This window comes from Vigna umbellata, chromosome 7, assembly GCF_029865625.1.
Source record: "Vigna umbellata cultivar VRB3 chromosome 7, Vumbellata_1.0, whole genome shotgun sequence".
NCBI lineage: Eukaryota > Viridiplantae > Streptophyta > Magnoliopsida > Fabales > Fabaceae > Vigna > Vigna umbellata.
The window spans coordinates 36,199,104-36,207,651 of NC_142171.1; the positions used below are offsets into that span (position 1 = coordinate 36,199,104).

Genomic DNA, 8,548 nt, shown 5'->3' on the forward strand with positions numbered 1-8,548 from the left:
AGCATTTACGGATGAATGCTATCATATGCTTATGCTTTTGTTGGTTTAAGTTTTCTAAACTTATTTATTTTTTGTTTTAGATTAGGGTTTGATGTACTCTATTGAAAACCTGGTTTGTTATGATGATTTGCTATTAATTGTGATTGTGTGATAAGTAATGCTTGATGATGATTAGTGATTGATTGATGTTGAGATAGATGTGCACATTAAAATGCTTATACAGGTGATTTATAAGCTTTGTGAACAAATGCAGGATATCATGATTGTGATTGTGAAATTAAGCAGAATGTGTATGTCAAATGTGAATGAGCTTATATGTGAGGTTTTGAGCTCTAGAGTTTTTGGTATGATTGAATGTTATTACTTTGAAAGCATGAATGACTTTGCCCAGGTTTTCTATGATTGAATCAATTGCTTGTTTTGCATCATATGATCAAGGCTGTTTGTTGGAACCCTTTTTATTGGCCAAATTCATAAAATTAGCCCACTAAAAGAGAACACTTTGTGTTCTATCCTTTGAACCCTTAGCCTTGAACATACACTGAAAACCCTTGATTGAAAATCTTTACCTTGAGTTAAGTAGAAGATCTTGTGTGGTATTGATAAATGTTCAAGTTTGGGGTTGTTCGGAAAACATGAAAAAGGAAAAGCATTGAGCTAAGAGCTAAAAAGTAAGAATATGCAAAGAAAAAAAAGAAAAAGAAAAGAAAAGAAAAAGAAGCAAAGCTCAATGCAAATGCAAAGGCAAGTTGGGAAGAATAAGAATAATTGTGTTGTTATGATTCTCTTAACTCAAGGATTTTGTGATCTAGAAAAACCAATTTTCTTGTTAGCCCAGCCACATTATAAGCCATTGAAAAGTCCTTGTGATGATGCATGCTTGTGAATGTTTTTGATTGTGGTAAAATGAAAGGCAAAGTTGATTCATGTAACATTGTGATAGTGGAGTGAATGAGTGAAACACTTTACCTCTTATACACTTGTATGTTGAGTGAAACACTTTACCTAGTGAGGAAATATTTCATAAGCACATGAACATCCATGCTTAATTGATTGATCATTCATGAAAAATAGCATTTGTTGGAATTTAAATGACTTTGTGAACACTAAAGCATGTGCACATCTTGATTGAACTCTTGGTCATAAGTTTGAGTGAAGTTGTTACTTATCTTGAAAAAGAGGATTTTTGAATGAGTGAACCACCATATGAATTGGTTGAAGATTGAGTTACATCTTGTTTGCTTGAGGACAAGCAAAGTTCTAAGTTTGGGGTTGTGATAACAGTTGAAAAACTGTTATTTTCATGCTTAAAATTGACACAAAAAGCAACCTTTACACTTAGAAACTAGCTTGAAATCATGTTTTTATCCATATTTTCATAAATAAGAGAGCTGGACAGGTTTATGCTTGATTTCAGTGTTTTTGTGCAGGTTTTAAGGTGAATTTAGTGAAAGAAGTGAAAAAGGAGAGAGATGGAATCAAAAAAGTCAATCAAAAACCAGAAAAGTCAACCAGTCAACCAGAAAAGTCAACCAGTCAACCAGAATACGAAAAAAGTCAACCAGACGAGTTTTGGGCCAGTTTTATGCGATTTTATGATCTGTTTGGGCCTGGACCCGTTTTCTATTATTTTTATGTCCTATTTAAAGACCTAGATGTCTTAGGGTTGGTATCTTTGGCAGAAACAAAGCAAACACTCTCTCTTCCACCCCTTTGAAGGAGGATCTTGGATGCTCAGGCTACCTCTTCACCTTTCTAGGGTTTTATCTTTCATTCTTTCATTATTGTTCATCTAGGTTCACCATGAATATGGTGAACTAAACCTTGTATGTTTGTTGGGGAATCAATGTAATCTTTTGAAGCTCTCATATATGGAATTTGTGCTTGCATCTTAATCTAAGATTTATGCTTTCCTTCATCATTAGTTAGGGTTTTTCCTCTTTGCCTAATGCTTGCTTTGTTTAACTCATTCAATGCATGATTATTGATTTTGTCGATACGGAACGTACGGGGAAGTCTAGATCTGGGGAATTACTCCCAATAGTATATTGGTTGCCTTAAGCTCCTGTGCTAAAAAAACTAATTATTAGGAATGCTAGGAATTGTATGAACTCGTAATTAGGGAGAAGCCTTCTTGAAAGGTAATTTAGAGAGTGGCATTAACAATGATGACTTGAATGTTGAATTCCTAAAATATATGAGAGTGGATAAGATGAAATTGACCCCCAACAACATATTCATCAATATATTTCATTGAAAGTGCTTGTCTTTTGTTTTAGCCATTGATCAACCTCATGCATACATGTTTATTTTCGTCTTTTGCATATTAAACTCCACTTATTTTGTTCTTAAGTCTTAGCTAATCAACAAATCACATAACTAAACTAGGTCGTGAGTCCTTTGGGAGAACGATACTTGGTCTTACCAAGTTTATTACTTGAAACGATTCGGTCATACTTGCCGATTGTAAAACAAGTTTGTGACATCATATTTTGGTGATCATAAATTTGTCCATCACTCATTAACCCATGTTGTCATCTGTGTCTTCCTCCTCTTCATCATCCTCAGCATCTTCAAAAGCATCTTCATCATCCATAGTTGAAGCTTCAGCTGCTCAAGCTCTACTGTCCTGAGCTTGCTCCTCTGGCCATGCCACCACATTATGAAACTCATCCATGGTCCACCTATGTGCTGGGGGTGTATCATACATCCCAATAATCATCTCTGCTGTGGCCACTTGCCCTCTGTGGATGGACTGCATCCTAGCATCTATAAGAGACATATACATGTCCTTCATCTGAAATGGCTCTGCCTCTGGAGTCTCTGCAGATGCGTGGCCCTATGGGGCTCCTCTTCCTCTACGAGGACAGCGTGGTGGTACTGGCTGAGCTGCCTCATCACCTCCACTATACTGTCTGTAATAGGCCTCATCAATAGCTTTCCTAGGCCTCTCAAATGGTGGAGCAGAGATATTCACCCCAGCTAGCTCACATAAGTGTGTAATCAGATAGGGATGCTCCAGAGGTGCTTTATTATTCATAGTGTTGGCACACACCTGTATCTCATTAGCTATGACTTGGCCAATGTTAATGCTATCCCTCTAAGCACACAGTACAAGAGAAATGCCCTGCTGACAGTTATGTCTGAGACATGTGGATGTTAGCATGAGAAAATGCCATCCAATACTTTGCTAGAGGATTTAGATCAACTCTCCTGATGGTCACTACAACACCATTCTTGTTTCTCTTAAAGTGTCCACCAGACACACATAGCACACTTTCCACATCCCCAAAGTCTGCTCCTTCTTCCATATTGAGCGCAAATTGACATGTTCACCAACCCATTCAGTATTTAAAAATCTATTAATGGAATCAGGGTCATACCGAATGGCGTGTCCTCTAACATAGCTCAAATAATCCTCAGCAGGATGATCACTGAACCTTCTTGCGTTGGTGAAAATTCTTTCACCACTGCTATGTTAGCTGGTGCAGGGTTAGTGGCTAGCCTCCCCTAGTTCCTGTTCTTCAGTTGCTCCCCAAACTGTGGAGCAAAGTCAGGTATTAGTCCAGCCTTCCTTTCCATCAGTAGCCTCCTATCTTGGACAATTTTAAAGTGGCGCTCATGCTTGCAAGATAGGAACTTGTTGGCATAGGAGCGTTCTGGCTCCTTATCCTTCCTCTTGGATCCTATAGTCTTGATTCTCTTGCCCGATGAAGAGGTCATCCCTACATCAAACACAATTCACAAAACCACAAGGCATATTGTTAAGCATTAGAAAACCACAAACAACACCTTAAGATCAGTCCTATCACCGTTGAGGGCAATCAAAACCCCTCAGCGCAACTTATACAGCAAGTCAGCAGCCAAAAGAAGTAAGAAAAAACATTTTGTTAGAATTGCGCTCAGGGGAAATTTCCGCTGAGCGACAATTCTACAGATTTTTCACAATCTTGTTTAAATGCTCCTAATCTCCACCCACATGTGTTCTTCCTTGTTCCAGACCCAAATCCAGCAGTTTAATCGTTCCAAACAACAGTTAATTCATCTAATCATGCATAAAAATCAAAATTCCTCAAGAATCATGCTTAGACAACCATGTTCATACCAATTCATGCTTTCAAAAACCTAGAATGGAAAAATAATGCTTGTACTTACTTGGGTGGAGATGCTAAATGAGTGAAAAATGCTCTAGGAATGTGAAGAAGTCAACCCCCAACAACAATGCTCTCACCAAATGCCAAACTTGAATTAAAACTTGGTGCAAAAGTGAGTGGAAGAGAGGTTTTGTGATGGGGGAAGAAGGGAAAAGTGAGAAGAACTCTTTGGAGAGTGCTTAAGAGTGTGTGGGAAGAGTGAGATATGAAAATAGAAGCAAAGCCGCACCCTAGGTATAAAATTACCCAAATGGGCCATTCCCGCTGAGCCCAATTGAACCAAACCAGTCCACCCAACTCTGCAGTGTTGGCGCTCAGCGGAAATTTTCGCTGAGCGGCATTTGCGGCACCTCCTCTCCTTCTTCCTAGCTTGCCCTAGGTGTCTTATACTCATGCCTCTCACTCACCTCATGCATTTATGTTTTCACATCACTCATACATTTCATCCCTATCATGCATCTAAAGCAGAATCAAAACAAACAAACACAAATAAAGTGAATCAACTGGGTTGCCTCCCAGGTAGCGCTTGTTTAACGTCACGAGCCTGACCCAAAATCCTCCAGCACCCTTCAGTAAGTGCAAATCTTTCTTACCCACACCCATCAGTAGGTGTAAACAAACCTGATATCCTTCAGTAGATACTCAACCACCTAGTATCCATCACTAGATGCTATACCATGAAATCTCAAACAACATAAATCAATGTCCCAAAGTTTATAAAATTACATAACCAAAATCATAGAAATTAATGTTCTCAAATCACTAGGATGCCTCCCATTAAGCGCTCTTTTAACGTCACTAGCTTGACCCAATATGCTCATGCTCCATCTTCACTATTGGTGTTCCTTTTTCTTTCATCACACCAACTCATCAACTGCTTCCGGTCCACCTTTTTGACTCTCCTTGAATATGGAGCTTCAATTTCTAACACTCCATTCTCTTTATAGTCTTTCACAACCCACAACTTGTTCTTGAATCTTACTGGTGTACCAAGTTTGAGTTGTGCCTGGATCAAGTCATCATGCACCTTCCTTCCTTTGCCATCTTTTTCTTCTTCCCTAACCTGTGACAAGAAACAACATTTACCTTTGAAGACTGGCTTTGCAGCTTTTGAACTAGTCACGGGTGCATCCATACATGCAGCTTTATGACTAGCCTCCTTCTCTTGAATCTGCTGCTCCTCTTTGATGACATTAAAGATCACCTTTTCTCCTCGGTCTTGAAGCACTATCATCCCATCATCCACATTGATTATTACCTTTGTCGTTTTCATAAACGGTCTTCCAAGAATGATTGAGACCTTCTCATCCTCCTTCATCTCCATCACCACAAAATCTACCAGGAATTTTAGTTTGTCTATGCAAACCATCACATCTTCCGCCACACCATAAGGTTTCTTGGAAGATCCATTCGCCATTAACAAAGTCACCTTTGTTAGTTTGACTTCAAGATCACCAATCCTTTCAAGCAGAGATAAAGGCATCAAATTAATGCTTGATCCTAAATCAATTAGGGCTTTCCTTACTTTCTCCTTCCCTATGACGCAATGAATAGTAAAACTTCCTAGATCTTTCACTTTTGGAGGAAGTGGCTTCTTCTCAATAGCACTACAATCTCCCTTTTCATCTAAATATCTCTTCTTTGTGGAGACTTGCTTCATGTGTTTTGCATAAGCTGGAATTTGTTGCAATGTTTCATTCAAAGGTATTGTAATGTCCAATTGCTTAAAGATATCTTTAAAGCGTCCATATTATCTCTCTTTTTCAATCTTTTCACTCCCCTTAGGATAAGGAAGAATTTTATTACTTTTCTCAATTTTTTTCGCTCCCCTCTTCTTTTCATTCTCTCTTTTCTCATCCTCACCTATTATATCTTCTTTTCTCTCCACTTTTTTTTTCAACTCAACACTCTATTTCTCATCCACCCTCTTGTCATCTACACTTACAATAGCTTTACACTCTTCCCTAGGGTTAACCTCAGTATTAGCCCCAAAACACTTATTAGGCATATCCTTCAAATCCTTAGCCATTTGGCCCATCTGTATCTCTAAATTTCTAATTGCAGCTTCAGTGCTTTTAGGATTGGAGATGGTCACCTGAATAAATTGTTGAAGAGTTTCTTCAACCTTTGATGATTTCTCATTTAATGCAGATACTTGTTGCCATATTGATGGTTGTTCCTATGGTCTATTAAACTGTCCTGCTTGTCCAGCTTGTCATTTCTGACCTTGACCCATGCTTGGGTGTGGTTTCCACCCTTGGTTGTAGTTCCCTTGGCGGTATGGAAACTGATTGCCATGAAATTGACATCTTCTAAAGCCTCCATTGGAAAAGCGCATTGACCATTGATATGGTCACCACCACACAGTTCACAAAATTTTTGTTGAACCTGTGCAACATTCTTTAACTCCTTTGGCAACTGAGCAAGTGTCTTTGTCAAATTCTCCAACTGTTGAGTTATCATTTTGTTCTGTGCAAGCAAGGCGTCTTGAGATTACAATTGTAGAACCCCCTTCTGTTGAATTGAAGCTCCTCTTTCATTATGCATCCCATTATCATTAGTAGCCATGTTGTCAATCAATTCAGTGGCTTCCTCTGGAGTCTTGCATTTAATATTACCTCCAGCTGAGGCATCTAGCATCAACTTGGTTTGTGAACCAAGACCTCCAAGGAAAACAATGACTACAGTTGCTTCATCAAAGCCATGAGTGGGCATCTTTCTCAACAAGCTCATGTATTTATCCCAGGCTTGACCTAACGTCTCCTCCATGCCTTGTCTAAAAGAAGAAATTTCTTGCTTCCCTTTGTTGATTTTAGATTGTGGGAAGTACTTGTTTAAGAACTTTGAAACCACGGCTTCCCATTCAGTAAAGCTTTCCTTTGGAAAAGAATTCAACCATAACTTGGCATTGCCTCCCAATGCGAAAGGAAACAAACTAAGCTTTATTGCTTCATCTGGCACACCATTGATCTTTAGAGTGTTACAAATCTCGTTGAATGTGGTGAGATGCTCATATGGACTTTCATGTGATAGCCCATTAAATTGGTTGCTCTTAACCAATTGTATCAACGTTGGTTTCACCTCCATGTTTGCAGCATTTACCCTCGGCCTAGCAATGCTATTAAAGTGATGAGGGCCAACAATAGTGGTGTAATCCGCTAGAGTACGTCTACCGTTGTTCTCTACAGCCATCTCTTCAGTACTTTGGATAGATCTTTGTGGTGAGGGTTGTAAATGTGTTTCCTGAGAAGGAAATAGTTCTCTGGAAGTTCGGATCCTCCTTCTCCTTCTACTTTCGTCCAATCCTTCAAGAAGAGGTTCCAAAGTTTTCTTGTTGCTAGTCCTAATTGTATCCTGCATACACAAGAACACAAAACCCTATAAACAATTGTTAGCACAAAAAGATAGAAAAGATAAACTAAAAAGATAAAAAGAACAAAAAGATAAAATAAAAAGATAAAATAAAAAATAAAAATCAAGTCCAAGTTAATTAATAATCACACAAATAGAATAGTTAAACCACGAGTCCCCGACAACGACGCCAAAAACTTGTTAACCATCGGCAAGTGTAACCGAATCGTATCAAGTAATAATAAATGGTATGACCAAGTATCGTTTCCCAAAGTAATAATAAATGGTAAGACCAAGAAATCACATAACTGTCTAGGCCGTGAGTCCTTTGGGAAATGATACTTTGTCTTACCATTTTATATTACTTGATACGATTCAGTACACTTGTCGAGTGTTAACAAGTTTTTGGAACTGTTGCCGGGGACTCGTGGTTTAACTATTCTATTTGTGTGATTATTGATTAGCTTTGTCTTGATTTTTTTATCTTTTTATCTTTTTGTTTTATCTTTTTATCTTTTTGTTTATCTTTTTATCTTTTTATCTTTTTATCTTTTTGTTTTTATCTTTTTATCTTTTTATCTTGTTTATCTTTTTATCTTGTTATCTTTTTAGTTTATCTTTTCTATCTTTTTGTGCTAACAATTGTTTCTAGGGTCCTGTTTTCTTGTGTATGCAGGATACAATTCGAACTAGGAGCAAGAAAATTTCGGAACCTCTTCTTGAAGTATTGGACGAGAGTAGACGGAGAAGGAGAATCTAAACATCTAGAGAATTATTTCCTTCTCCGGAGACACTTCTACAACCCTCACCACAAAGATCTAACCAAAGTACTGAAGAGATGGTCGAAGAGAACAATGGTAGACGTTCTCTGGCGGATTACACCAGTGTTGTTGACCCCCATCACTTTAATAGCATTGCTAGGCCGAGGGTCAATGCTGCAAACATTGAGGTGAAACCGGCGTTGATATGGTGAAGAGCAACCAATTTAATGGGTTATCACATGAAAGTCCATATGAGCATCTAACCACATTCAATGAGATTTG

At 38.3% G+C, this 8,548-nt stretch overlaps 1 pseudogene; it reads right to left on the bottom strand.

The window, feature by feature from the left end:
* Window positions 1-6,063: 6,063 nt before the first annotated feature.
* On the bottom strand, window positions 6,064-7,241 carry LOC148195861 (uncharacterized; annotated as a pseudogene).
* Between the last annotated feature and the right edge of the window lie 1,307 nt (window positions 7,242-8,548).